Source organism: Haematobia irritans, chromosome 1 (genome assembly GCF_050003625.1).
Source record: "Haematobia irritans isolate KBUSLIRL chromosome 1, ASM5000362v1, whole genome shotgun sequence".
NCBI classification, from domain to species: Eukaryota; Metazoa; Arthropoda; class Insecta; order Diptera; family Muscidae; genus Haematobia; species Haematobia irritans.
The window spans coordinates 152347182-152355786 of NC_134397.1; positions in this window are offsets into that span (position 1 = coordinate 152347182).

An 8605-nucleotide genomic window follows, 5' to 3' on the forward strand; every position below is an offset into this window, starting at 1 on the left:
ACCGATATAGCCCATCTTCGAACTTGACCTGCCTGCAGACAAAAGACGAGTTTGTGCAAAATTTCAACACGATTGCTTCATTATTGAAGACTGTAGCGTGATTACAACAGACAGACAGACAGACAGACAGACAGACAGACAGACAGACAGACGGACAGACGGACATCGTTATATCGTCTTAGAATTTCTCCCTGATCAAGAATATATATACTTTATATAGTCGGAAATCGATATTTCGATGCGTTACAAACGGAATGACAAACTTATTATACCCCCGTCACCATTCTATGGTGGTGGGTATAAAAATGGTGTTTGGTCGGAACAGATTGAACCCACGACCCTTTGTATGTACGGCAGACATGCTAACCACTGCTCCACGTTGCCAACACATGTATGTTTCCGTTAAATAATGTTATGTTTGCATGGGCTCGTGGGCGCTGCAAACTATGCTATATAAATGTAAATTATAACGATAATTGTCTACTGGTGACTATAACAGCTACGTAGCTCAGTGGTAGTGTGTTGGCTTATAAACTGTATGGTCCTCGGTTCGATTCTCCGTCCAGGCGAAAGGTAAAATTTAAAAAAATTATAAAATTGAATAATTTCTTCAACATTATTTGTATTACAGAAAAAGGTGTCAAGAACTAAAAAAATTCGTGGAAGTGAAAATTATGTTAGGGAATGAGCACAATCTTCTTTGGGGAAAATTCTTCCAAGCATATAATATTTTTGGGCTCAAATTCCTTCCAAACATATTATATGTTCACATAAAACAAACATATTAATGTTTCGGCAGTATCCAATAATATATGTGCTTCCTGCAAAATATGTTTGGAACATATGTTAGAGAGGCGATTTTTTTTGAGGGTGTATGTGTAGACAAGTGTTTTGTTTATCATTTTGGCATTATGGACACACATTTAAAATGGTATTAAATGCTAGTAAAAAATGGTTCACGCCTAAATAAATTTATGTATACATTATAAAATTATTTATATATGTTTATACACTTCTTTTGTAAGAGTTTTTGATTTTCTTCCAAAATTTCAAACTTTTATACCAAAAACAGTTTTTTGTTATAAAATTGTTATTTTTGCAAAAAATAATAACTTGTTACTCAAAAGCCATTTCGTTTATATCAAGCACTGTTTCTGACTGTAAATCTTTAATAACCCACATTTCGAAGTTTCATTATAAAAATTTAATTTAGTATAAATGTCTAAATTACAAAAAAAAAATTGGTTCGGTCGGAGCAGGAATTGAACCCACGACCCTTTGCATGCAAGGCAGACATGCTAACCACTGCTCCACGTTGCCAACACATGTATGTTTCTTTTAAATAATTTTATGTTTGCATGGGCTCGTGGGCGCTGCAAACTATGCTATATAAATGTAACTTATAACGATAATTGTCCACTGGTGACTATAACTGCTACGTAGCCCAGTGGATAGTGTGTTGGCTTACAAACTGTATGGTCCTCGGTTCGATTCTCCGTCCAGGTGAAAGGTAAAATTTATAAAATTGAATAATTTCTTCAACATTATTTGTATTACAGAATAAGGTACCAAGAACTAAAAATTTCGTGGAAGTGATAATTATGTTAGGGAATGAGCACAATCTTCTTTGGGGAAAATTCTTCCAAGCATATAATATTTTTGGGCTCAAAATGCTACCAAACATATAATATGTTCACATAAAACAAACATATTAATGTTTCGGCAGTATCCAATAATATATGTGCTTCCTGCAAAATATGTTTGGAACATATGTTAGGTTAGGTTAGGTTATGTGGCAGCCCGATGTATCAGGCTCACTTAGACTATTCAGTCCATTGTGATACCACAGTGGTGAACTTCTCTCTTATCACTGAGTGCTGCCCGATTCCATGTTAAGCTCAATGACAAGGGACCTCCTTTTTATAGCCGAGTCCGAACGGCGTTCCACATTCCAGTGAAACCACTTAGAGAAGCTTTGAAACCCTCAGAAATGTCACCAGCATTACTGAGGTGGGATAATCCACCGCTGAAAAACTTTTTGGTGTTCGGTCGTAGCAGGAATCGAACCCACGACCTTGTGTATGCAAGGCGGGCATGCTAACCATTGCACCACGGTGGCTATTTGGATCATATGTTAGAGAAGCGATTTTTTTTTGAGGGTGTAGTGATGGAGCCATGTTTCATCCATTGTCACATATCGACGGAAAAACTCGGGTGTATTACGAGTTAACAGCTGCAAACAACGCTCAGAATCATCAACACGTTGTTGTTTTTGGTCAAATGTGAGCTCGCGCGGCACCCATTTTGCACAGAGCTTCCGCATATCCAAATATTGTTGAATGATATGACCAACTTCTCGATCAACTTCATTTTACGGTCATTCAAAATCATTTTGTGGATTTTTTTTGATGTTTTCGTCGGTAACCACCTCTTTCGGCCGTCCATTGCGTTCACCGTCCTCCGTGCTCATTTCACCACGCTTGAATTTTGCATACCAATCAATTATTGCTGATTTTCCTGGGGCAGAGTCCGGAAACTTATTATCAAGCCAAGTTTTTGCTTCCACCGTATTTTTTCCCTTCAGAAAACTATATTTTATCAAAACACGAAATTTCTTTTTTTCCATTTTTTCACAATAACAAACGTTGCTTCACAAAAGACGCTCTATCACACAAACTAATTGACTTACAGACGTCAAATGTTTACACGAATCATGTGAAGGTTGGTACATATAAAAATAATATGCATTTAATACTAGCGACGCCATCTATGTGTCAGACCGGGGACTTATCAGCCAACCTGTTACAATTTAGTGGACGATGTTAAGATGTCATATTAATATGGCAAGGTCATCGGCAAGTATCACTATAACCCATGTACTCAATCCATGGTGGAGGGTACATAAGATTCGGCCTGGCCGAACTTACGGCCGTATATACTTGTTATTCCTTAAATGAAATACTCTTAGGAAAAAATGTGTTCGTATTACAAATCATTTGTCTGAGTAGACCATTTCGGAACTCAGCAAAATAAACAATAAAACATGTTCCTCTGATGACCTTTTGGCCTTTATCATATTCACTACTGGTAGGTTGTTGCTGGTTTGATTTATCATTGGGTGCTAAGCACGTATTTAATTGTGCTACTTGAAATGGATTTAGTATTGCTGTCTGAAATACGAGTATCATAAATATATCATATATCTTCTTATCATTAGGAATAATTTTTTCTGTATTTTTCTTTGGAAGATTAGCATGTGGGGTGGGATAGAAAACAACAATATAGGCAAAATACTTTTTAATTTAAATAACCATAATTTTTAAATAAATTCTTTTTAATCGAGTTAACCCATACCTTGAAGTGATAACAAATGATTTATTGCTACTGCTTTGAAAAATGGTTTTAGACTCAATTTAAGTCATTAGTCAACATATAAATTGTAATCGTTTTTAGATAGTTAGAAAGGGTATAATAAAGATGTCAGTGGGTATTGAACTAATCCACCTTGGAAATTTACTTGGAAAATGTTGACCTTTTCTTAAGGATTTTTTCATTGAAGACATTTTGCTGGAAGCTATCTAACTTTAGTGCTACACACAGAGATGGACGGATGCCCATAATTTCAACAGTCGTTGCACAGAATGGTAACGATTTAGGATCCGAATGGCATGGTAACCATTGCTTTTTTTCTTTATATGCTATCAAAGTCCTTTAAAAACGAGTTAACGACAAATTTATTTTCTAAATTCAGACTCGTCATCCAGTAGAAATTATGCTATGTTTCATGTAAAAAACGTCTATAAAAGAAAGTGTTGAAAAACATGTCCTATTTTTGAATGATTTTTTGCTTTGTAAGATGCAAAAAGGCAACAAATTTAAAGACAATTTAATTAATTTTAAAGAATTTTTCTAAATTATTAAATCAAGTTGTCCTTACCCCAAAAAATGTTTCTTTCATGTCATGATACCCATTTTTAAGTCAAATCTCTTAATTATAACGACAATATGATTTCATTGAAAAGTTTATCGACTTTTGGACAAGGAAAAAAAAAGTTATATTAGAGAAATGTGTCTTTTATGCTAAACAAAATTTGCATTCGTATTTTAAGAACATGAAATCTTTGGCCTCACGACAATATTTTTTTCAGTGTATGTTTTTATAATTTTTAATACATTCTAACGCTTGTCTGAAACGTTTAACCTCAAAAATGTTTCTAAAAATTCTCAATTTTTCTAGAATGGATTTAGCAACAATTTATTCCATTTTATTAATTCTTACTCTGTTTTTAACATATTTGAAACATAAAAAGTTAAAATTAACCATAACAAAACTTGAAAATCCTGCGCATCTTCCACAAGCCGTAAAAAACAAAATACAACAAGTATATACGGCCGGGCCGAATCTTATGTACCCTCCACCATGGATTGCATAGAAACTTGTACTAAAGACTGTCATCCACAATCGAATTACTTGGGTTGCGGTAACACTTGTCGATGGCAAGGTATCTTAAAACTTCTTAACACCGTCTTCTAAATTGTTAGTTATGGGGTATATATTAAACAAAACAAGTATATACGGCCGTAACTTCAGCCAGGTCGAAGCTTATGTACCCTCCACCATGGATTGCGTAGAAACTTCTACTGAAGACTGTCATCTACAATCGAATTACTTGGGTTGCGGTAACTTTTGCCGATGACAAGGTATCTTAAAACTTCCTAATACCGTAATATATACCCCGTAGTCCATACGTGGTATATATTAAACTTAAAATGGCCGATGAAATACGTATATAATTAAGTTTGACAAAATTTTCTATAGAAATAAAATTTTGACAAAATAAAATTTTGACAACATTTTCTATAGAAGAAAAATTTGGACAAAATTTTCTATAGAAATACGATTTTAACAAAATTTTCTATAGAAATAACATTTTGACAAAATTTTCTATAGAAATGAAATTTTTACAAAATTTTCAAAAGATTTAAAATTTTGACAACATTCTCTATAGAATTAAAATTTTGACAACACTTTCTACAGAAATAAAATTTTGCCAAAATTTTATATAGAAATATAATTTGACAAAATTTTCTATAGGAATAAAATTTCGAAAAAACTTTCTATAGAAATAAAATTTTGACAACATTTTCTATAGAAATAAACTTTTGCTAGATTATTTTTGCTCGAGTGGCAAGTATTATTATGAACCGATATGGACCAATTTTTGTGTGATTGGGATAGGCTATATATAACTATAGACCGATATGGACCAATTTGTGCATGGTTGTTAGAGACCATATACTAACACCACGTACCAAATTTCAACCGGATCGGATGAATTTTGCTCCTCTAAGAGGCTCCGGAGTTCAAATCTGGGAATCAGTTTATATTTTTTGCGTGGTTGTTAGAGACCAACACCATGTACCAAATTTCACCCTGATCGGATGAAATTTGCTTCTTTTAGAGCAATCGCAAGCCAAATTTGGGGTCCGTTTATATGGGGGCTATACGTAAAAGTGGACCGATATTGACCAAATTTTACATGGTTGTTAGAGATCATATACCAACACCATGTACCAAATTTCAACCGGATCGGAATAATTTTGCTCCTCCAAGAGGCTCCACAAGCCAAATCTGAGCGTCGGTTTATATGGGGCTATACGTAAAAGTGGTCTGATATGGCCCATTTGCAATACCATCCGACCTGCATCAAGTACAAATACTTGTGTCAAGTTTCAAGTCGATAGCTTGTTTCGTTCGGAAGTTAGCGTGATTTCAACAGACGTACGGACGGACATGCTTAGATCGACTCAGAATTTCATCACGACCCAGAATATATATACTTTATGGGGTCTTAGAGCAATATTTCGATGTGTTATAGACGGAATGACAAAGTTAATATACCCCTGTCCTATGGTGGAGGGTATAAAAATGCAAGTTATCAACATGGAATTAAAAGGAAACATTGGGTTAATTTTAGAAAATTTAGATTATTTTTACAGAATTTTAACTAAACAGTATTACAAACGCTGACATCACACCGATATTACAAAAATAAAAAAATAATTTTCCATAAATTATGAAAAGTTCATAATTAATTCATTTCTCTTGTTAAAAAAATTACGATTTTTGAAGGAAAAAATTGGAGTTCAAAATTACAAGAATGTCTTCAGTGCCATACGAAGTTCATGGCGTGCATTTGTAGTAAAATTTTTACATGTAAATATATAATGAACTATTTTGTGAGAAGTACAAATTTAGAATATCTATATTCTTCATTTGTGTCTATTTTGTATACCCTCGACCATAGGATGGGGGGTAATTAACTTTGTAATTCCGTTTGTAAAACATCGAAATATTGCTCTAAGACCCCATAAAGTATATATATTCTGGGTCGTGATGAAATTCTGAGTCGATCTAAGCAGGCCATCCGCCCGGCTGTTAACATTACGCTAACTTCCGAACGAAACAAGCTATCGACTGGAAACTTGGCATAAGTAGTTGTTATTGATGTAGATCGGATGGTATTGCAAACGGGCCGTATTGGACCATTTTTACGTATATCCCCCATAAACGGACCCCCAGATTTGGCTTGCGGAGCCTCTTAGAGAAGCAAATTTCATCCGATCCGTTTGAAATTTGATACGTGTATTAGTATGTATTAGTCAAAAATTTATTTCTATAGAAAATTTTGTCAGAATTTTATTTCTCTAGAAAATTTTGTCAAAATATTATTTCTGTAGAAAATTTATATAGCACCTTTTAGTTGGAGAGGACTATTGCGCAAAATCTTCCAAAACATCAAGAATTCTACCTATCTATCAAATAGTGAAAAACTTCCATTTTTGGTAGACTCGTTTTCATAATTGTATATAGCCACCATATAAAGCTCTATAAATTACCGCTTAAAAGTTCATATCGGTTCGCAATAATTTCTTCCCTATATATACCGGTCAAGAACGGAATATATACGTATGTAATCGACCTTTCTTTTGTCTAATATATATCCCGCATGGACTAACTTACAATTTAGAAGATGATGTTAAGAAGTTTTAGGTTGCCTTGCCATCGGCCGCGAACCAAGTCATTCCATTGTGGATGATCCTCTTTACACTGAAAAAACAGTGAACCCACCAGGAAAGATAACTTTCGATTAATTTTAGAAAATTTGGAACTTTTTTAGAAAATTTTAACTAAACGGTATTACAAGCGCTGGCGTCACTCCGATATGGCAAAAATAAGTAAATATTTTTCGACAAATTCAAGAAAATTTATTAGACATAACTAAATTTTTCCAGTAGTTAAAGAAAATTTTGTATTTTTAAGAGAAATCTTGGAGTTCAAAATTGCAAGAATGTCTTTAGTGACATACGAAGTTCACGATGGACACATTTTTGGTAAAATTTACAAATTTAAAGAAATAATGAACTATTTTGTAAGAAATACGAAATTAGGAAATCTTTATGCTTTATTTGTGTATAACTTTTTCCCGCTTTTTAGTTCATTTAACTAACATACGCAAAAAATTATTTGACTAAAATAAACTTTTTCCAAACATAATGATTCTATGAACTAATATAAAGTTAATATGGCTTTAGTGAAATAGAGAGTTCACTTTTTTTGAGTGTAGTACATGTTTCTACGCAATCTTTTTTGGTAGACTCGTTTTCATAAAAAAAATAAAGAACATCTTTGGGAGGACATTTTTAGAAGTGCTTTTAAAGTTGTGCTTTTAGAACAATTTCCAATTTTTTTTGCTGGGTAGTTATAATAACATTTATTATCCTGCACTGTAATTATAAAATTTTAGTCTTGTTGTAAATACAGATGAAATGAGAATGACATTTCTAATGATGTACTTACGAATGACATGTTTTCCAAGTAAACCAAAGTTTCTCTGGAACAAACCTAAAAAGTAAGAACAATTGTATATTTAATGTATTGGAAATTCACATTTTACAAAAAATTAGAATTTTTAGAGCATGCAAAGTAAAAGTATACTAAGTAATAATGATAAAGTTATTGTCTTTTTTTTGTTTTTGCAATGTATGAAATACTAAAGATACTTATATACACAATCGCTAAAGGTTAAGACCTTCGATGCCATAGGTTTACCCTCCCACCCCCCTCCACTCCATTTTGCTTGCAATTTACCTATAAGTATAAATATGAATTAAATAAATAAATAAAGTCCCCTATTAACAAATCCACACATCTAGAGAAGGAATATGATCACCAGAAATGTTCCATGATTCCCGTGAAAAAGTAAAATTAACAGGTTGGCTGATAAGTCCCCGGTCTGACATATAGATGGCGTCGCTAGTATTAAATGCATATTATTTTTATATAGTACCAACCATCAAATGATTCGTGTCAAAATTTGACGTCTGTAAGTCAATTAGCTTGTGAGACAGAGCGTCTTTTGTGAAGTAACTTTTGTTATTGTGAAAAAAATGGAAAAAAAAGGAATTTCGTGTTTTGATAAAATACTGTTTTCTGAAGGGAAAAAATACGGTGGAAGCAAAAACTTGGCATGATAATAAGTTTCCGGACTCTGCCCCAGGGAAATCAAAAATAATTTGGTATACAGAATTCAAGCGTGGTGAA